The following is a 23,016-nucleotide window of genomic DNA, read 5'->3' on the forward strand; positions in this document are numbered from 1 at the left end:
ACCCTCTGGTACATCACTGCCACCCTCTGGTTCATCACTGTAGATTATGGGAGGAGGAACGCAAGCACAGCACCCTCTGTTTCACCACTGCCACCCTATGGTTCACCCATGCCACCCTCTGGTACATCACTGCCACCCTCTGGTTCATCACTGTAGATTATGGGGGGGAAAAGCAAGCACACCTACCCTGTTTCAACTGACATGAATTAATTTGGGGTTGATTAATGTGTCACTGAATTTAAATTTTCAGTCTGGCACCTGCTTCCTTATCTGTCATTTGCTTTCTGTTGCAGTGCAATTTTTTTCACAGGACCTTTGTGGCCTACTTGTAGCTATTCTATGAGCCTGCTGTGAGGGTCAGAGCAGGGTCATAGAATAGTTGCAAGTAGGCAACTGAACTCTGGAGGGGCCCCTTAGGAAGCACGACAGGGAATGGTTACTAATGATGAGTTTGAACTTTTGCACCTGCTGAGTGCTTTCAGTTTTGCAAAACTCGTTTTTCTGCAATTTTGCGGTATTCGCGGAGTGCGAATTTGCACGAGATCGAATTCGGAAGCCGCAAATTTGTGCGAATATGCAATTTGTTTTTTTGCGGCGTGTTAGTTTGCAAGGTTTTGTGCGTTTTAGCGAGACGCTTGTAGCGCAACAGTGTGAAGTTACCCTCACGGTCGTTCACGGGCACGGCCATCTTGTTTGCATGACGTATTTCCGTTTCCGGGCGCTAAGTGTAATCTCGCAAAGTGTGCGGCTCGCTAGTACAATTTCGCGTGTGATCGTGAGGAAAATCTCGCGTGAACTTACCCACGCGGTCGTGAACAGGCGCGGCCATCTTGTTTCTCATTTATTGCTATGGTTCTGGGCATGCTTTCTGTATCCTCTCTGAATCTCTGCCATCCTTTGCTTGTTTGAAGTTTTTTTTTAATTTATTTTACTTATTATCTATCCCTCTATTTTTCTCGCTCTATATTTTTGTGTTTTCTGCTACTTTTGGTTAATTTTAAACTACTTTTTTATACTCTTTTCTTTTCTTCTTCCCTATTCTATTTCTTATTTCTTATTTACCTTCCTTTCTGCCCAGACCATGGTAAAGGGAGCCGGGAAGCATCCTGAGAAGGGGAATGGTCCCGCACCCTGTGCCCAGCTCCCGTGTGGGCGTTTGAGGGGGGAGCAGGTCACAGCCCGGGAGATCTTTAGCGCGGAGGAGGTGGCCGCACTAGTTTTTTATGTTCAGCGCCGCCTCCCCAGGACCATCATGGCAGGCGGCAAGATCGCTAGCGGGTACGGGATCCGGGAGCGCCGGAAGGTGTGCCGGGCAATGTACCAACACTCTCGGGTCCGACGCACCTACAACCAGGCCACCCACCGTTGGACGGATCTCCTGGACCGGGAACGCGACTTGATCGACCTGTGTTGTAAATTCATACTTAGCTTTATATGGCTTCTTGGTTTCTTTAGTCCTTTCTTTGTGTTTCTATCTTCTTACCTAGCTGTGTTCTATCTGGTGTGTTGTGATTCTAGCCCTGGCAGTTGGTCTGGTCAGCTGTGAGGCTTTGTGCTCTGCTGTCTTAACTTATTCTTTTTAACTTATTAAATCCAACTTAACTACTGGAAGACGTGTCTTGCTGCCTACTTAATTTATGTAGAACATTTTGGCGACATCTGAAGCTGACCAGACCAGAGGCAGAACAAAGGAGAAGACCAGGAAGACCAGAGCACTCCCTCACCAAAAAGAACCTACCTAACTGCGGCAAGAAACAAGAGGAAAAGTCTAAAACCGGCATACGCAAGAAAATCTGAAGAAATTGGCCGCAAGTTACAAGAGAAAATCAACAAAACAAGCCGCAAGTAAATCCTGTGAAGCGCTTGAAAATCAGGTTAAAGCAACTGTGAGTAACTGAGTTTTGAAAAGACATCCTGATACTGCAAGTAGTATAGCAACAGTTAATTTAATTATCAGAGGAGTAGAAAATGTCAATTACAGCTTCTGCCAGAAAATTATTGAAAGAGAGAAACTTGAGGAAAACCAAACCAGTTGTTTGGAAACCTGTTAAAATATCAACTGTGTTTCAAGACGATCTGTCAAGGACCAAACACAGCTGCTGTTGAAGGCACACTCTAAGGTGAGAGGTCAGAGGAGTGGTTTAGATGTGTGCGATGTGCACATATCTTTGTAACAGACTCAATTTAAAACAAACTTATGCTTGGCACAAAGTACCGTTAGTCAGCTGAGTGATCCTTCTCCTGCGCTGCCTTCTGAACACTGATGTCGTATTAGCATTTCCTTGCCTCCTAGCAATGAATCAGCCCGTGTATTGTCCTACCTTCAGCTCTGAAGTACTTTCAGTGCGTCATTCCGCAACGTGCTGCGACCATATTGAGTGTTGCTCTGCCCACTTTACCTCTACGTTATTATGCCTTGTGAAAGAAAAATAACCTGTCAACATCGTTGAGCTTGAAAATGCATTGTCTGACTGCACAATCTCCTCACAGTCTTCAACACGAATTTACGATGCCATTAATCCGGAGGTTTAGGTAGTCAAGCTGATGTATTTTATAGTCTAGTGCCTTATACCTAGAGAAACTCTTCTCTCTACGATTCTACATTGTGCTACCAGACACTTGAACACGGGCAATACACACTTGCGGTGTGAAAAACGGAAGAATAATTTCAAAGCCTGTTAGGAAGCCACCATCAACTTTTGAGGAGTTTATTTATTGTATTTCAGTGTCTAACATGGAACAGTTTGTAAGTTAGTGAGGCGGATTGTTAAAACCGAAAGTTTAAAGTGAGATGTCACCATTTAGATATACTCTGAACCTCAGGAAATGAAATGTAGTTGGACAATTTGGAAACTGACCATAGGAATTTAAATATTGACCTGAAGTAAACTAAACAAGTGCAAAGTGAATATAATTTGAACGAGGACAGAGAACATTGAGGTTGATCCAAATTCAGGGAAAACTAAGGATTGTGACAGTAAGTCTTGAACCTGAACCAAGAGATGGTGGGGACAGGAAAATGTCCCTGGACTGGTAGAGAACAAAGCAAATTCCAGGACCCGCTGAACCAAGAGATGGGTGGGGACAGAAAAATGCCCCTGGACTGGAAGAGAACAAAGCAAATTCCAGGACCCGCTGAACCAAGAGTTGGGTGGGGACAGAAAAATGCCCCTGGACTGGAAGAGAACAAAGTAAATTCCAGGACCCACTAAACCAAGAGTTGGGTGGTGACAGAAGAATGTCTCTGGACTGGAATGGGACAAAAGTTCCAGATTTAGGACCGGGAGAGGACAAAGGATGTCCCAGGACCGGAGGAGGAGTACCAGGAGTGGACAGATGATGTCCCAGGACCGGTGGAGGACAAAACTCCCACAACCTGTACCGGGAGAGGATGAAGAGAGTCCCAGGTCCGGCAGGGTTCACGACCGTGGTTCGTGAAGGACTAGAGCTTGAAAAATGAAATTTATGAGATTTCGGAAGCCTAAAAACAATCTGAGGCACTAAACCCGAAGGAAAGACCCAGAACCTGTCCACCTGGTTCCGAACTAACTTTAGATCCAAATTTCTTCGGGAGTATTCTTGCAGGACTGTTCTACCTTCAAAATAGCAAATATCTGCGATGGACAATTATTATTGGAGAAAGTAAACTCTCTATTTCTGTTTTTGGTGGCCACAATGATGGAACGTAGAGAGTGGACTGACTCTTCATTTTTGTCTTTTGAAGGGGAGAAGGTGGTCATAGTGATCTTTATCTTATTTCACTTCTTGATCCTGATTCTTTTCTCCCTGTTCTAGAAGTTCATGAGGTTTTCGACCTCATAAGTGTTATACGTTTTCTTCTCCGTGTTTTCCATGCTTTATCTTCTTATGTATTTGAGGTTTTCATATGTGTTGTTTGTAAGGGGGGAAGATGTGTTGTAAATTCATACTTAGCTTTATATGGCTTCTTGGTTTCTTTAGTCCTTTCTATGTGTTTCTATCTTCTTACCTAGCTGTGTTCTATCTGGTGTGTTGGGATTCTAGTCCTGACAGTTGGTCTGGTCAGCTGTGAGGCTTTGTGCTCTGCTGTCTTATCTTCTATCTAACTTAATAAATATACCTTGATAACCTGAAGACGTGTCCTGCTACCTACTTAATTCTATTTACAACAACCTGCTCGGCCTCGAGATCCCCGGGCTTCGTGAGTAGTGGTAGCTATTTCTTCACTACTCTGTTTTCTCCTTCTCTGTGTGTTATTATATTGCACATTTTTGCTTTTTACCAAGAGCAATAATACTGCTGATTACATTGTACAAACACACCAAAAATTTGCCTCGCCACCTATATTTAAATCCACACTTGAGGAAAGTTGAACACGCTAGCTGTCGTAATCAACTGGGTATTTTTATTTATACCAACACATTTTTTCAATTAATCTGAGTTTGTCAAATATAGTGAATAAAAGACACAATAACAATTCTCTACAATACATATTTACACCAAAATTTATGGACTATTCTCCATACAAATGTATTACAAACCGAGCAAAACAATCAAACGTGAATAAAGAAATAAATCAGAAACAAACAGAACAGTTTAAACATGTGCAACATAAGACCATACATTTTCTACAAATATGAAGAATGAGTAAAGCGCGAAAAGGTTTGAAACAAGAAAAGGAAAATTGGCAAAGAAACAAATTCCATTTGTGACTCTTTTTACAACCAGCCAGTGCTGGTATAAAGGAATGGATCGCAATTAATCCTTTCTAACTGGCCGACGCGTTTCGAATCCAGGTAGTAGTTTCCTGGAATCTCATCAGGGCGCAATTAATCTGTCTGTAGGGAAAAGGGAGAGGGTAGCGAATTTTAGTCTTTGTAACTGTAGACTCGATTCCCTGTTTGTGTGAAACTCAGAAATTAGCATGAACCTACCAGTATAGGGAGTAAGCGAATTCATGAAAAAGAGCACGTTGAGTCTGAATGTGCAGAGTTGAACTTTTCGTTGTGCAATCAAGGTGAGGGCGGGGGCCACCTAAAAACGAATAAACCATTATAAGACTGCCACCAAATAGCTGTACATAGTCAAAATGAAGAAGAAGTGAACCGACATACCGTCAGCTGGTGCATTAAGACGAGCTGACGGCTGACGCTAAGTTGGCGCTGTGTTCCCTGACGGGCATCAATTAGGCTGTTGGGCGTAAGCGCTGTGGGGGTAAGGGGGACAAATGGATCAGAAACATGCTATGATGTGACCCGTTCAAACTCGCCAATTCTGCCTTGGAAACGTACCTTAGATTGGCAGTCACGGTGCCGAGTAGCCTCGTATTTTCTATTTATTATTCACCTTATGACTTCGGGGTTATGGCGACATCCGCTGTGGAAATAGCGGGATGGATTAATTAAAATGTGAAGGATGCCGAAAGTCTAGTTAGAAAAAATGAAGAGCGCACGAGCGTAGCATACCTGTGTCCACCCTAGTCCTTGTCTATGGCGTTCTGCAGTGGTTCCAAGATGGATGGTGGGTGTGTTTACCTGGTTAAAGCCCTCAGGTATAGTGCTATGCCTTATGGGAGACGTAGTTTTGTGCACAAGAGCACAAATGCGAATGATTTGGAAACGATTTGCTGCAATTATAGGAACAATTTACATGGGGATAGGAGGGGTGGCACCCCGTATTTGATGGTATTATAAAAATAAGTGAATAAATTACTGAGGAGGAATGAGACAAGCAGAACAACGGAGGCCATTACATGGCGCCAGGGCACTATAGTATTACAGTCTTGCAATTTCAGATAAGCTGTTGAGGCCTTTCTGCACACTGTTGAACTTTAAGATGAGATATGCTTCCTTTTTAAGAAGCATTCTGTCCACGTCTGCGTTACGATGAAGGGATCGAAGTGTGTGTAACACCGTCCATTTGAGATCATTTTCATCATGTTTGGCTTCCAAGAAATGTTCCACCATGGGGGCATTCCCTTGCGCTGGAACGCCCCCTGATGGCGCAGGGCTTTACAACGTGATGCATCTCCCATATGCGTCACGTCGTTAATATACGCCGCACCATGGCGCCTCTTTTGTTCTGCCGCTGCGTCACAAAAGTCACGCAACAATGGAGCAAAAGAGCCGCAAGGGGCTTCTAAATCTGCCCCGACAGACTCAAGTCCAGTCCTTCATTTGTACACCTGGCAATAAGAAGAAATAGTGGTGGTGGATTGATAGTTTGAGTATTTTAATGACTGGTTAATGTAGTAGGAAACTTTTTAGTGTTGTCGCTGATCTGCAATCACGATGGACTTTGTCTGTCACTTCGCGTGCTGCGGACTGCTGCCTGCCAGTCCTAGGCGAACCTTTTTAGTAGTTTTGTTTAGTGAGTTACATAACTTTCCAAGTCGACGGTCCGCAAATCAAGCAATACTAATATCGTAGTAGACTACATGAGATAGGTCAATATATCCCGTGGAATAGTTGTCTATTTGCTATTTTGCCAAAATATTTTGTTATTGTTCTTTTGAAATGTTTGATTTGGTTGACAAATATCATCCATGTTCTCTGGTCTTTCTTTCATGTTGTACATCAGCTCCCCCCAGGGGAAAGAGGACATTGGAGGAGGCTGCTGCTGCTGCTGAACAAGGCCAGGATCGGTCAGGCGAGGGCTCCTTTGCTGGCCCCGGTAAGTTTTAATTTTAATATAGAGTACCTAGTTTTTCCTAGCGTTCCTCATTCGATTTTTTCTAAATCTTCTTTGATCTTCTTGAAGACTGTATCTAAATTCTTATCCTGCCTCGACTATGACTCCCTGTGGTATTACTAGATTATTCTTATTAGTCTGTCTGTGTAGCTAGCTAAGATTGACAAAATAAAGGGAGTTCCCTTGAGTTACAGCTTGCTAAATTTGGACTGGTCAGTCTATTGACTAATAGGTGGCCCACACGCATTCAATCGCTCCACATTTTCTTTGAATCAACAAAAAGAGCACTTACAGTCTAAAGAAACTATGTACCTTGTAGCCGGTAACTTTGTGTATCGTGTATCAAAATATTTTTTATTTAAAAACAAATTATAAAAACATTCCAGTTAAAAACATACATATAAGTATTCCTTATGCCAGTTGTTATTTTCCTCGGTGCACTGTTGTTTTTAAAGCACTCCGTTAACATTTAAGTTCATTGTCTCATAGCAGGAATCTTAGTAAACACTACATTCAAACACACATTTTAAAATAATTTTTCTGAAACAAATCAAGTCGACGCGTTTCGGTGGATCTCTGCTGTGCGCACCACCTTATTCAGGACAATATTTAAACAGTTCTGTAGAAACAATTTATTAAAACACATTATCAAACCTTATCATCGGCTTACGTTTACAAGAAAGAAAATACTAGTAACAGTCTAATCTTCAATCCTCTTAGTGAATCAACCAACTGTTCAAAAATTATGGACCCTTATTTTACTCCTTCTCTATACAGATAAAGTCTAAATAACGGACTACATTTCATCTGTGTACTATATTCATTTTAGATCTAATACTAAGTTCCATATATGTTGCTGTGTGCTACACATAACCTTTCCCTGTGCTAATTTTGTGATCCCAGTGCTTACATGCAGCCCCACATTCATACATGTTGATAATTATACTAGCGCCATCTGTAGTCTGAGCTAGAAATCTATTACTATGGGTTATAGGTGTGCAATGATTAAGTACCCACCTTTTGAGTTGTCTTTATACAGCTCAAATCATAATTCTTCTCATGAATTAAGGCGCTGATGCCAAGTGGATTAACAATGCCTGTGTCAATAATAGACAGAAGTATTATATTCACGAGCTCTTAATGCCCATTCGTACATAATCATTTACTAAATTGCACTTACTGCTAGGAAAGATGATCAACGTAAGTTCTTTTATTAATTTGATTCTTTATGTCCTCATGCAGGTTTGGATAATTACTTAGGTATACAGGAAGGCACCTATTAATAAAAGCATTTAAGATTGTTTAAGGTGCTATTAAGGCAAAAAGAACTAATCTTTCCATTTTACTTAGTTGGTGGTGGAATACCTCTTACCAATGTTAAAATTTGTTGGCTGCTTAGAGTAAGGTTGTTGCTTTCCTCACTTCTAGGGTTACGCTGGGGATTCCTTCAATCTTCTCCCTTGAAGCGTATTCTATGAGGTAAAGTATTGTAATTAGGTGAATGTCCCTTCCTTATTGGGTAAACTAGATTTTTACCATAATTATACATAATTAATGATGCTGTTATCGCTCTATCTGGCGATTGTATATATGCAGGATTTATCTACCCGACCGCTTAGAACTCTAACCCTTCTTGTCCCCTCGGGTTGCTCGATGTAAAGTAAAACCTTTCTGCTTTTTACCGTAAAAAATCCTGTTTAAAATGCCCGCTCGTTGTATCTAGCTATCTATTGGGCTGTCTTATTATTAGATGTAAACGGGGAATTAAATCCTTACATATTTGAAGGCTAAATCTACCCTTATTGCAAGCGTGCAGTTTGTCATGTAAGATGTATCACTGCCGCCGCCTATTCCTATATCTTAATGTGGTCATCCACATAGCGTGTGCCACTCGATGTATTACCCTCGTATTGTAAAGAGCGCCCCGCTTACTCCGATCATAGGGAACCCTCCGTATAAGCCCATCTTACCGTGATGCCTTTCTGTCTTTCGTCTCTCATGGGGTCTGGTCGGTTTAGCGTCTCATTACCTTCCTGTTTTTGACCGTTCCCGTCCGGTCACGTGGTAAGAAAATCTTACGCCCATTACTTTAGCTTTTTAGTGAATCTGTCGGCCATCTTAGAAAGGTGTTGTTGTCAATATTCCCGATACGTATTGTAACATGTCAAATTTTGTTTCGGTTAGAACGGGGTTTTGTTTGTGGATTAAGACCCGTTTTGTAAGCGCACTACATTATATGATATAGTGATTTATGTATAATAGTCACAAGCAAGCTTCTTAAGATGCCCCAATTAATGGCGTCTCTTATTAACGACTGCGCTTAGGTGAGGGTGTTCCTAATACACCTGTACCCTGTCTTTTATATGGTAATGATACAGATTATTTAGTACTCAGTATTTTATGGTTGAAGAGTTACTGGGGGTAGTTCGGTTTGCTCATTAGTACGCATGCCAGTAGCTAGACAAGCATTTCCTGACTGTCCTCAAATCTTGTTTCCTAGGGTGTACCATTAACAATATTAATGGCATAGGTCTTACAGTTTATTTATACATCCTTTCCCACTCTTCACGATTATTTAAACCATGTGTGAATGTTTTAAATTTACACATGTAGAACTGCTCTCTTATTTTTCTTTTCTTATCAATGTCGCCTCCTCTTTTGGATACTTGTATCTTTTCAATGACACACCATCTCAGTTCTTCTATTTTATGTTTATTTACAGACCAGTGTTCAGTAAGGGGGGCATTACATTTGTTATTTTTTAATGCTGATCTATGTTCATTTAGTCGTGTCCTAATTTCTCTGCCCGTCTCACCTATATATCCTAAGCAACAAGGGCATTGGATCAAATAAATGACATTTTTTGTTCTACAATTGAACATTTCTTTGGCTGTATGTTCAATTTTGTTGATTGTTATTTTTTGTCCTATCATGATTGATTTACATTTAGCACAACCCTTGCATGGGTATGTTCCTATAACTTTTTTGTCGGTGTCTATGCTTTTTTGATAACCTGTGTTTTTATCTTTATACGTTTTTACCAATCTATTCCTAATATTTCGGTTCCTTCTAAAGGAAAACAAGGGCTTTTCCAAAGTTGCCATATTTTTATCTTGTAGTAAACTCCAATTTCTATTTTTGATGTTTTTGATTTTGTTACTAAGTAAGGAGTAGTTGGTAACAAAGGTGTTTCTATTCAGTTCAGTTTTTTGGCGCTTCTCATTATCAAACAGTAAATCGCGATTGTAATATTTCGCTCTTTTATATGCCTGTTTGATGATTCCTTTTGGATAACCTCTGCTCGATAGTTTCCTTTTTAAATTGCCTGCATGTTTTTCAAAGTCACGTTTATCTGAGCAGTTTCTGCGGAGACGCAGAAACTGCCCAAACGGGATATTGTCTTTTTGACATCTAGGGTGTTCACTGTCATAATGCAGCATGGTGTTCCTATCAGTTGGTTTTACATATAAATCCACGCTGAGTTTGTTGTCCTTATTTTGTATTTTAATATCTAAGAACTCACAGTATTCCTGACTGATATTATGTGTGAATCTTAGATTGGGGTCACCACAATTTAACCAATCTATAAAATCCAACAGGGTTTCTTTATCACCTGTCCATATGAAGAAAATGTCATCGATGAAACGTGACCATTGGGTCACGTTCTCAAAGAAGGGGGCCGCCTCGTTATGTATGTGTTTGTTCTCAAAGGCTCCAACATAGAGACACGCCAGGCTCGGCGCACAGGTAGCCCCCATGCTAGTGCCCTTTGTCTGGCAAAAGAAATCATCCTCGAAAATAAAAATGTTATTCATGAGGATTAGCTCGACTAACTCCACTATAAAATAAGAGTGTTCTGAGAGATCTCCATTTGTATCCATTAGGATTTCCTTAACTGTATTTACTGTTGCTTTATGCGGAATATTCGTGTATAAAGCCTCAATATTGAGGCTTACCATCCATTGGTTGTTGCTATTGAATTTAGGGCCCTCAACCTTTTTTATCATTTCGGTAGTGTCTTTTATATAAGATTTTTGTAATGCTACTAAAGGTCGTAGAAATTTATCAACGTAGATGCTTAATGGCTCGGTGGCTGAATTTAAACTAGAAACTATTGGTCTCATGGAGGGGTCGGTTATGCTTTTGTGGACTTTAGGTAGTCCATAAATAGCTGGGAGTGTTGGGTCTTTATTATATAAAAAATCATACTCTTCACTGCATATAATTTGATCTTCTTTTGCAAACTCAAGGACTCGCTTTATATTTACTTGTACATTTTTCCATTCCTCTCTGCTTGATTTCCTATAATGTTCCTTTACATGTAACTGGGACCTCATTCTGCTATTGTAGTCATCCGTGTCGAGTAACACGATACTCCCACCTTTGTCTCCAGGTTTTATTGTAAGCTGGTCGCATTTTTCTAGATTTAATAAAGCTTCTCTACGTTCTTTGGACAAATTGTTGTTGTAAATTTTGGGGTCTAGATCCAATAGGTCTTCAATATCTTTTTCCACCGCTCTCTCAAATAGTTCCACATTTTTGTGTACCATAGTGCGGGCTGGTGTCCACGTAGAGGCCGGTTTAAGGCCTGAGCGGTTCATTTTATCATTCGGTTCTTTATTGAGGAAGAAGAATTTTAACCTGATTTTTCTAAATAGGCTTTTTATATCTTTTTGGATGTCATAACTGTTGGGTTTTGACGTAGGCGCAAAGCCTAAGCCTAAATTTAATACTACCTCCTCTGATTTATTTAGAACTTTTTTGGATAAGTTGATAATTGGAGCTTTATCATAAGGTGTTAATCCCATTGTTTCTGACTTCTCGTTCTCATGTACTAAGATTGCACATTTGGCAAAAGGTGTAAAACGAAACTCCCATTCTAGTCAGCAAAAGCTCTATGCACTGAGTGCAGTCCTCTGGGATTGTCCATAATGTCTTTTCAAGTCTTCTAAATGTTTATGCTCCTTTGACAATTACCAATAATAAAAAGGTGAATGACCACCAAGAAAGAAAAAGATACTAGTACTTTACTTTTGGTTTGGATAGGAGGACAATCCTTACTACTACTGTTGCAGGGACAAATCTGCACAAACAGAACTATGGACACTAAATAGTGCATTGTTTATCAATTATAATAGGCGCAGGTAGACTTTCCACATACCTCAGTGATATCAGTCTTTGAAGAACCCCCAATCTCCTTACTGACTAGATAGTGTGGCAGAGTAATTTAGCTCCCGAATTCATCGATGATTGATCCCCAATGATGATTATCCAACGCAGGACAAGAGTATGGAGTCAGAGTCCAGAAGTGGCAGAGGCACAGACTCATGCTTGCAAATTGCAAAACCTTTTGCTCATTCAGTCTTGACCAAAAACCACAGAGTCTATTTAAGTTTTAAAGCTTTATTAAAAGTAAAAATATTTATTAAAATCAAGCTTGTCATAAAACATAAAGTACGGTTGATTAAAAATGGAAAAGTGCTTATAGTGATTTATTTCACACATTTTTTGTGGGCGAGCCGAGCCCTCACCTGGTTTGAACTTTAATTTTTATTTTTGGTGCTGAATCGTTGGTCCCTCTGTCCTAGTGGTGATGATGATGATTTGTTCTTAGAAGTGAAGCTTCTGTCTGTTATGAGAAAAACGGTGCGTGTTAAAAAGCAAGCATTCATCAGTTGTGCCAAAAAGTGCAGCAAGACAACACCCTTTCCTTGAAAAAGGGACAATTTTACTTTAGAGTAGACTGTCACAAATTATTAGATTGGTTTCTGTATTCACATTTCTTCATTCCTAGACAAAATACTAGTGAGTGGTGTATGTCTATGACATCTAACATTCTTAAATGTACTTTGTAGGTGGAACATCTGGTGCTGGGCCCAGCGCGGAGGTGGAGGAGGAAAGCTCTGGGGAGGAGGCGACGGTGTGCAAGTTCCGGACCAAACTGCTGTGCGGGTTGCCACGGGAGTGGCGGGCAGTGGTAAGCTCTTATATTCCTTACTTATTGAGATTGCAGACTGCATAGTGTGCTCCCCGTGAGAAAACGTAAGGTTTGTCCAGATGAGAGATATGAAGAAGAATGATTGACATAACGTTTGAATGGATGGACGCCTGGATCATGGCACTATCTGACTCTTAGATAGCATATGTGTATCTAGAGAGAGTAGACGGTCACTGGATAAACTAAGTGTTACTTTGAAGAGCATGTAACACCGCACCTGCATGTCCGTCCCAGTGTAGGAAAGGCAAGGAAAAGAAGTTTTAATTTTGGCCGAATACTACCATGAATAGTAGCAGTAGTTTGTATTGCAAGCACAGCATATATCCGGCTATTACGATGGCCACTCACTACCTCTGTTAATAAGTTTAGTAGAACTCGGTTATTCATGTGTGGATGTATCACTGTTCACTCAATAAAAAGCAAAGCACCTAAAGAAATCCCATATGTAAGCAAATACATACCATGTGCAGTGATAGATAATCAGATTATTTATCTTCTTCATTTTCCTTTTCTAGTATTCATTGGCACTGTAGGGTGAAAGTTAAATTAATTAAGCAGTAGCCCTTGTAACAGAGTATTCTCAGTGCCACCCATAATAGAAAAGTAAGAGCATCTCCACCTGCATGTACTGAATGGGTACAGTAACGAAAGTCTGTCTCACTCATCATGGCGAGCGTCTGTTTTTCTCGGGTGCAAGTTGACTGCGCTGGCATTATGGCGGCTTGCAGAAGTTAACGTACTATTTTTGCTAAACAAGAGAGAAGAAGAAGAATAAGACTGGTGTACTGTCATAGTCGACTCTAATGGAGTGAGTCCATAGTGCTCATAGAATTGATTCCTTAAACTCCCACTAATGTTAGAGCAAGAATGAAGAAGTGGAAGGTTAGATAGATACTGGCCACAATAGTTATGTACTGCGCTTGCAAGTTGCTAGTTCTACTGTGACACAACTTTCTGCTGAATCATTTTGTGTTAATCTTAAAGAGCATTGGTTACAGACTATGTCTTTCTTTCTTCATATAGATGCTCCTTCCAAACCAACACGGAAGGAGCTGGCTAAAAGGGCCCGGCAACAGAGGCTGGAGGCCACTGTCGCAGAATATCGGCGGCTGGTGGCCCAGGAGGAGGAGGACATGCAGACTAGTACGCCAACAACATCCACGGCGACACCTGCATCCTCCTCCGCGCTTTGTGGGTCAGCCAGTCAGTGCAGCAGGTCTCCAGCGGTACGGAGCCGGGGTACCGCAGCCACCCGCCACCGCCGAGCAGCAAAGAAATCAGCTGCCCCCACAGCAGTTACAAAAAAAGGATGCACCACCTTTCCCTGAGGGTTTCCTACCTCAAGCAGGAGCTCCTCAACACCAAAACCCTGCTCGAGACCCTCCGCAAGGAGCATGCCGACCTGGCCCGAAAAGTCAACAGCAGCCAGCAGTAGGAGGAGACTGTCCCTTGCCCCTTTTTTTAAGACTTCTGGGGGGTGGGAATTGGGAGTTGGGTTTTCTATTTTTTTTTACTTCGTTTTCAGGGACATTCGTTGGGGTTCGGGAGGGGGGTGGGTTGGGTCTTGCGGGAGAATATTTATGTTAGGGATATATAAATATACTTTAAACTTTATCTTAGCATACATGTTTTTTACTGCTTTTGAGGCTGGTGGGTGGGGGTTTAACAGTCCAGAAACTTAAGTGGCATCTTGATTCAAGTTGTCTAAGTACTAATGGCCCAAATGTTTTCAAAACTAAGTGCCTCTCACAGAGTAAGTGAATTCAATAGTCCTAGGACCGCCAGTCTCTCGTCTCTCCTAATACTCCATTATAATACCTCCCCCAAACGCTTATCTTACCTGTAATTTGTGTTTGGAAATAGGGCTAGGCACAGGGCTGGCTGCACGCGAAATGGCGATTAAGATTGGCAATCCTGGGTGGATGAAATCTCATCATTGCGGTGGCACTTGTGGTGTTACACAGTGGCAGTTGCAGCATCTGAAAAAAAAGAAAATGAAACCTTGTTTGTCCTTACCCGTAGCATTAGAACGGTACGATAGAGAATCTCAAAAAACGAGGCCTAGTAGAAAAATGGTGACAAAACGTACTTTGAAATTAAAGTAGGCCCAAATCCCCCCTTACCCACCGTGGATTGTATTCAAACCACTTGCAAGCAAGCAAAAGTATCCATACCCAGCATCGCTCCAAGACTCGCAAACCCCCCACAAACAGCCCCCCGCCTAAACACATGCAATACAATACTGCTAACCCTAACAAGCCCAAAGTTAAGAATAGTGGCTAACGCTTTCTTTAACTAGGCCAAATCCCCCCTTTCCCATCATGGATTTTCTTCAAATCACTTGCAACCAAGATTACACATTCCCACGAGTGCTCTAAGACCTCAGAACCCAGTTGCAAAAATCTAGAACACCCCCAAACACATGGAATACTGCTGCTAGTGCTAACCCTAATGAACTAAGTGCCTCTCACAGAGTAAGTGAATTCAATAGTCCTAGGACCGCCAGTCTCTCGTCTCTCCTAATACTCCATTATAATACCTCCCCCAAACGCTTATCTTACCTGTAATTTGTGTTTGGAAATAGGGCTAGGCACAGGGCTGGCTGCACGCGAAATGGCGATTAAGATTGGCAATCCTGGGTGGATGAAATCTCATCATTGCGGTGGCACTTGTGGTGTTACACAGTGGCAGTTGCAGCATCTGAAAAAAAAGAAAATGAAACCTTGTTTGTCCTTACCCGTAGCATTAGAACGGTACGATAGAGAATATGGCAGGTGACAGTACACTAGAACAGTGCCACAATGTAGCCTAACAAATGGTAAAGTATTGAAAGTATAACTAGTACTTGCGTTGAATTTGTTTGACATTGGCTACTACTACAAGAAACAGTACCGAAGGTGAAGGACACAGCAGCATAATAATTTGCCACGTCTAGGAGGAGGATGTTCTTGATGACCAATCAAGTTGATGGCGCACATGAAAATCTGCTTTCATTTGCCAATAGTGACTGAGTGTCAAGCTGAGTAAGAATAGAATATATCCTCCACCAGCCTGTTGCTATGACCTTATCCTCCCCAGCAAGTGTGTGGAATTATTGCTGTCATTTAGTCACACATCAATCAAAACCACACAGCCCGGGGGAAGAGGGTTAGGGTTTGGAAAATGGATGGGACTGGGGGATTTTGGGAAAGTTTTGTTGAGAGAAGAAAAAAAAGCACAGCATGGACAAACAATAATTGAAGATAAAGAAATCTTTGGGTACAAAGCTAACCATAAATCTTTTAAGTGACATAAAGGAAATGCATGCACTACTGCATGCATGGTTACTGAAAGGTAAGTAGTACTTTCGACAACTGTGAATGAAAGAATGCGACAGTACAGGGCTGCAGTAATAATTATGCGTTTTCACTTGCCTATCTCTGCACTCAAAGAAACACTTCTTACATTAAATTAGGTTTAAAAAATAGCAGAAGTAAAACCTATAGAATGGCTGTAGGGATGAATTTAGAAGCAGAGATCAATGAAATGCAGAGTCACACTCATAGAAGTTCACAGCAATAACATTACTTAAAAGATAAATAGAAAAGAACGGATACTGTATCTGTATGCTGTTGTAGTTGTCCTGTTGAATTTGGTAAGTTGCATGCATCAAACCATTCCTCTTATTAGCGGGACTCCTTCATTCCAGCTGACGCTCCGTCCATCAATGTTGGTGGCCAGAAGACACCCTGTCCACTGTCTACCTGGCGGATGATGAATTGCAGCTCGCTAATGTGAAGCCTGACTTCATCCTTTTTTTCCCATTGCACAGACTGAAACCCGGCCTGTAATTATTGATGGAAAAACAGGAAGTAATATTAGAACACCACTGACAAATAAATATAAGGTATGTACGCTGTGTAGTGCAAATAGTCACACTTTGAGTTTCCTAATAGACAGTACAATATTTTTTGAAAGTGCGTACTCTGTCTGAGTCTCCTTTTGAAGGATAAATAAGTATGGGCAAATTAATTTAGCGGATCTTTCCCCTCAAGCTAGGTGTACTGTAAACTAGGTTTTAGAACAACATTAGACCTTCCCAGCAGTGCTCCCAGACCCTTACTAAACCCAGTCGCAAAAATGTAGAAGACCCCCAATCAGATCTCAAAAAACGAGGCCTAGTAGAAAAATGGTGACAAAACGTACTTTGAAATTAAAGTAGGCCCAAATCCCCCCTTACCCACCGTGGATTGTATTCAAACCACTTGCAAGCAAGCAAAAGTATCCATACCCAGCATCGCTCCAAGACTCGCAAACCCCCCACAAACAGCCCCCCGCCTAAACACATGCAATACAATACTGCTAACCCTAACAAGCCCAAAGTTAAGAATAGTGGCTAACGCTTTCTTTAACTAGGCCAAATCCCCCCTTTCCCATCATGGATTTTCTTCAAATCACTTGCAACCAAGATTACACATTCCCACGAGTGCTCTAAGACCTCAGAACCCAGTTGCAAAAATCTAGAACACCCCCAAACACATGGAATACTGCTGCTAGTGCTAACCCTAATGAACCCTAAGTTACAAAAAGTGCCAAAAGGCTTTTCATCATGGATTTTCTCCAAACCACTTTTATCCGGTGTTATACCTTCCCAGCAATGCCCCAAGACCCGCCAACCCACCCGCAAAAAAGGACAGCAGCCCCAAACAGGCAAAAAGCAAAAATGGAAAATCTCATATTTAACAATATTTTTCGGCCTTCTTTCAATTCTGTCCAAACGAGCTGTGCAGCAAGGCCCTAACTCCCCTTTTCCACCATGGATGTCCTGAAAAACAAATGCATTCAAAATTAGACTGTGCCAGCAGTGCTCCCAGATCCCAAAACCCACCCACAAACACCCCGAACCTCCCCAAACAGCACCTCAAAGACAAGCAAGTCATGCAAAACACAAAACAAATTTCACCTCCGATTTTGTCCAAACCACTTTTATCCGGTATTAGACCTTCCCAGCAATGGCCCCAGAGCCGTCAACCCAGGCGGAAACTAGTAGAAGACCCCCAAACAGCCAAAAAGCAAAACTACAAAAATGGGGACTTAGTAATTTTCAGGCAAATTTCCAGAATCACTCCGCGCGCGCTCTGCAGCTAGGCCCTAACTCCCCTTTGCCACCATGGATTTGCTTCAAACCTCCTGCAATCAAAAGTATCCATACCCAGCAGTGCTCCTAGACCCCGAAACCCACCCACAAACACCTGGAAGCCCCCCGAACAGGCCCCCGAAAACGCTAAATTGAGCGAAATGTCGGAAAATGCAAAAACATTTTCCTCATGGATATTACCCAAACCACTTTTATCCGGTATTAGACCTTCCCAGCAATGGCCCCAGAGCCGTCAACCCAGGCGGAAACTAGTAGAAGACCCCCAAACAGCCAAAAAGCAAAACTACAAAAATGGGGACAGTGATTTTCAGGCAAATTTCCAGAATCACTCCGCGCGAGCTCGGCAGCTAGGCCCTAACTCCCCTTTGCCACCATGGATTTGCTTCAAACCTCTTGCAATCAAAAGTATCCATACCCAGCAGTGCTCCCAGACCCCGAAACCCACCCACAAACACCAGGAAGCCCCCAAACAGGCCCCCCTAAACGCTAAATTGAGCGAAATGTCAGAAAATGCAAAAAAAATTCCTCATGGATTTTGCCCAAACCACTTTCATCCAGTATTAGACCTTCCCAGCAATGGCCACAGAGCCGTCAACCCAGGCGAAAACTAGTAGAAGACCCCCAAACAGGCAAAAAGCAAAAGTACAAAAATGGGGACAGTCATTTTCATGCCAATTTCCAAAATCACTCCGCGCGCGCTCTGCAGCTAGGCCCTAACTCCCCTTTGCCACCATGGATTTTCTTCAAACCACTTGCAATCAAAAGTATCCATACCCAGCAGTGCTCCCAGATCCCGAAACCCACCCACAAACACCAGGAAGCCCCCCAAACAGGCCCCCGAAAACGCTAAATTGAGCGAAATGTCAGAAAATGCAAAAACTTTTTTGTCATGGATTTTGTCCAAACCACTTTTATCCGGTATTAGACCTTCCCACCAATGGCCCCAGAGCTGTCAACCCAGGCGAAAACAAGTAGAAGACCCCCAAACAGCCAAAAAGCAAAACTACAAAAATCGGGACTTAGTAATTTTCAGGCCAATTTCCAAAATCACTCCGCGCGCGCTCTGCAGCTAGGCCCTAACTCCGTTTTGCCACTATGGATTTTCTTCAAACCACTTGCAATCAAAAGTATCCATACCCAGTGTTGCTCCAATACCCCGAAACCCACCCACAAACACCAGGAAGCCCCCCAAACAGGCCCACGAAAACATGATAGTGAGCAAAAAGGCAAAAACTTTTTCAAGTCTGATTTTCGCCAAACCACTTTTATCCGGTATTAGACCTTCCCAGCAATGCCCCAAGACCCGCCAACTCACCCGCAAAAAAGCACAACACCCCCAAACAGGCAAAAAGCAAAATTGGAAAATCTCATACTTACAATATTTTTCGGCCTTCTTTCAATTCTGTCCAAACGCGCTGTTCAGCTAGGCCCTAACTCTACTTTTCCAACATGGATTTCCTGAAAAACAAATGCAATCAAAATTAGACTATGCCAGCAGTGCTCCCAGACCCCAAAACCCTCCCACAAACACCCGGAACCCCCCAAACAGCACCTCAAAGACAAGCAAGTCAGCAAAAACGCAAACAAAATTTCACCTCCGATTTTGTCCAAACCACTTTTATCCGGTATTAGACCTTCCCAGCAATGGCCCCAGAGCCGTAAACCCAGGCGGAAACTAGTAGAAGACCCCCCAAACAGGCAAAAAGCAAAAGTACAAAAATGGGGACAGTAATTTTCATGCCAATTTCCAAAATCACTCTGCGCGCACTCTGCAGCTAGGCCCTAACTCCCCTTTGCCACCATGGATTTTCTTCAAACCACTTGCAATCAAAAGTATCCATACCCAGCAGTGCTCCCAGACCCCGAAACCCACCCACAAACACCAGGAAGCCCCCCAAACAGGCCCACGAAAACATGATAGTGAGCAAAAAGGCAAAAACTTTTTCAAGTCTGATTTTCGCCAAACCACTTTTATCCGGTATTAGACCTTCCCAGCAATGCCCCAAGACCCGCCAACTCACCCGCAAAAAAGCACAACACCCCCAAACAAGCTAAAAGCAAAATTGGAAAATCTCATACTTACAATATTTTTCGGCCTTCTTTCAATTCTGTCCAAACGCGCTGTTCAGCTAGGCCCTAACTCTACTTTTCCAACATGGATTTCCTGAAAAACAAATGCAATCAAAATTAGACTATGCCAGCAGTGCTCCCAGACCCCAAAACCCACCCACAAACACCCGGAACCCCTCCAAACAGCACCTCAAAGACAAGCAAGTCAGCAAAAACGCAAACAAAATTTCACCTCTGATTTTGTCCAAACCACTTTTATCCGGTATTAGACCTTCCCAGCAATGGCCCCAGAGCCGTAAACCCAGGCGGAAACTAGTAGAAGACCCCCCAAACAGGCAAAAAGCAAAAGTACAAAAATGGGGACAGTAATTTTCATGCCAATTTCCAAAATCACTCTGCGCGCACTCTGCAGCTAGGCCCTAACTCCCCTTTGCCACCATGGATTTTCTTCAAACCACTTGCAATCAAAAGTATCCATACCCAGCAGTGCTCCCAGACCCCGAAACCCACCCACAAACACCAGGAAGCCCCCCAAACAGGCCACCAAAAACGCTAAATTGAGCGAAATGTCAGAAAATGCAAAAACATTTTTGTCATGGATTTTGTCCAAACCACTTTTATCAGGTATTAGACCTTCCCAGCAATGGCCCCAGAGCTGTCAACCCAGGTGAAAACAAGTAGAAGACCCCCAAACAGCCAAAAAGCAAAACTACAAAAATGGGGACAGCAATTTTCAGGCCAATTTCCAAAATCACTCTGCGCGCGCTCTGCAGCTAGGCCCTAACTCCACTTTGCCACCATGGATTTTCTTCAAACCACTTGCAATCAGAAGTATCCATACCCAGCGTTGCTCCAAGACCCCGAAACCCACCCACAAACACCAGGAAGCCCCCCAAACAGCCCCACGAAAACATGAGAGTGAGCAAAAAGGCAAAAACTTTTTCAAGTCTGATTTTCGCCAAACCAGTTTTATCTGGTATAAGACCTTCCCAGCAATGCCCCAAGACCCGCCAACCCACCCACAAAAAATCACAACACCCCCAAACAGGCAAAAAGCAAAAATGGAAAATCTCATACTCACAATTTTTTTCAGCCTTCTGTCCAAACGCGCTGTGCAGCTAGGTCATAAATCCACTTTTCCACCATGGATGTCCTCGAAAACAAATTCAATCAACATTAGACTGTGCCAGCAGTGCTCCCAGACCCCAAAACCCACTCCCAAACACCAGCAACCCACCCAAACAGGCCCCCAAAAACATGATAGTGAGCAAAAAGGCAAAAACTTTTTCAAGTCTGATTTTCGCCAAACCACTTTTATCCGGTATTAGACCTTCCCAGCAATGCCCCAAGACCCGCCAACCCACCCGCAAAAAAGCACAACACCCCCAAACAGGCAAAAAGCAAAATTGGAAAATCTCATACTTACAATATTTTTCGGCCTTCTTTCAATTCTGTCCAAACGCGCTGTTCAGCTAGGCCCTAACTCTACTTTTCCAACATGGATTTCCTGAAAAACAAATGCAATCAAAATTAGACTATGCCATCAGTGCTCCCAGACCCCAAAACCCACCCACAAACACCCGGAACCCCCCAAACAGCACCTCAAAGACAAGCAAGTCAGCAAAAATGCAAAAATAATTTCGCCTCCGATTTTGTCCAAACCTCTTTTATCCGGTATTAGACCTTCCCAGCAATGGCCCCAGAGCCGTCAACCCAGGCGGAAACTAGTAGAAGACCCCCAAACAGGCAAAAAGCAAAAGTACAAAAATGGAGACAGTAATTTTCATGCCAATTTCCAAAATCACTCCGCGCGCACTCTGCAGCTAAGCCCGAACTCCCCTTTGCCACCATGGATTTTCTTCAAACCACTTACAATCAAAAGTATCCATACCCAGCAGTGCTCCCAGACCCCAAAACCCACCCACAAACACCAGGAAGTCCCCCAAACAGGCCCCCTAAAACGCTAAATTGAGCGAAATGTCAGAAAATGCAAAAACATTTTTGTCATGGATTTTGTCCAAACCACTTTTATCAGGTATTAGACCTTCCCAGCAATGGCCCCAGAGCTGTCAACCCAGGTGAAAACAAGTAGAAGACCCCCAAACAGCCAAAAAGCAAAACTACAAAAATGGGGACAGTAGTTTTCAGGCCAATTTCCAAAATCACTCCGCGCGCGCTCTGCAGCTAGGCCCTAACTCCCCTTTGCCACCATGGATTTTCTTCAAACCACTTGCAATCAGAAGTATCCATACCCAGCATTGCTCCAAGACCCCGAAACCCACCCACAAACATCAGGAAGCCCCCCAAACAGCCCCACGAAAACATGATAGTGAGCAAAAAGGCAAAAACTTTTTCAAGTCTGATTTTCGCCAAACCACTTTTATCCGGTATAAGACCTTCCCAGCAATGCCCCAAGACCCGCCAACCCACCCGCAAAAAATCACAACACCCCCAAACAGGCAAAAATGGAAAATCTCATACTTACAATTTTTTTCGGCCTTCTGTCCAAACGCGCTGTGCAGCTAGGTCATAAATCCACTTTTCCACCATGGATGTCCTAGAAAACAAATTCAATCAACATTAGACTGTGCCAGCAGTGCTCCCAGACCCCAAAACCCACTCCCAAACACCAGGAACCCACCCAAACAGGCCCCCGAAAACATGATAGTGAGCAAAAAGGCAAAAACTTTTTCAACTCTGATTTTCTCCAAACCACTTTTATCCGGTATTAGACCTTCCCAGCAATGGCCCCAGAGCCGTCAACTCACCCGCAAAGATGTAGAACACCCCCACAAGTGCAGAGTCTTTCTTCATTGGGCGTAATCAAGCCATCTGCTTTGAGGGAAATAGGAGTCTGGAGGAGGAGGATAGAGGAGCATGTTATTGTGAACTTGCACCTTCAAATCAATAAGCAAATAAGTGAAGACAGTTCTGCTGATGGGCTTGTTTTTGTGATTAGGTGATTAAAGTTTTTTTTATATATAGACTTTGCAAAACAAAGAAAGACAGACACACAGGAATAAAAGTGAATAAGGACGAAAAAGAAAGTTACTGATTCATTGGCTCATTTTCAGGGCTCTGTGTCAGGGAAGAAGATTTCATCCTCATACTCTGCAAATTCAGGCGGGAGTAGGTCACCTAA

General features: G+C 42.6%; 1 protein-coding gene across 1 annotated transcript in view; it reads right to left on the reverse strand.

Moving 5' to 3' along the window:
• LOC147726124 (receptor-type tyrosine-protein phosphatase mu-like) overlaps positions 1 to 23,016 on the reverse strand; it is a 1,369,719-nt gene that overhangs the window by 1,250,470 nt on the left and 96,233 nt on the right. The gene's annotated exons all lie outside the window — the stretch shown is intronic.

The sequence above is a fragment of the Lissotriton vulgaris genome, chromosome 3_1, assembly GCF_964263255.1.
Source record: "Lissotriton vulgaris chromosome 3_1, aLisVul1.2, whole genome shotgun sequence".
In the NCBI taxonomy this organism is placed as follows: Eukaryota; Metazoa; Chordata; class Amphibia; order Caudata; family Salamandridae; genus Lissotriton; species Lissotriton vulgaris.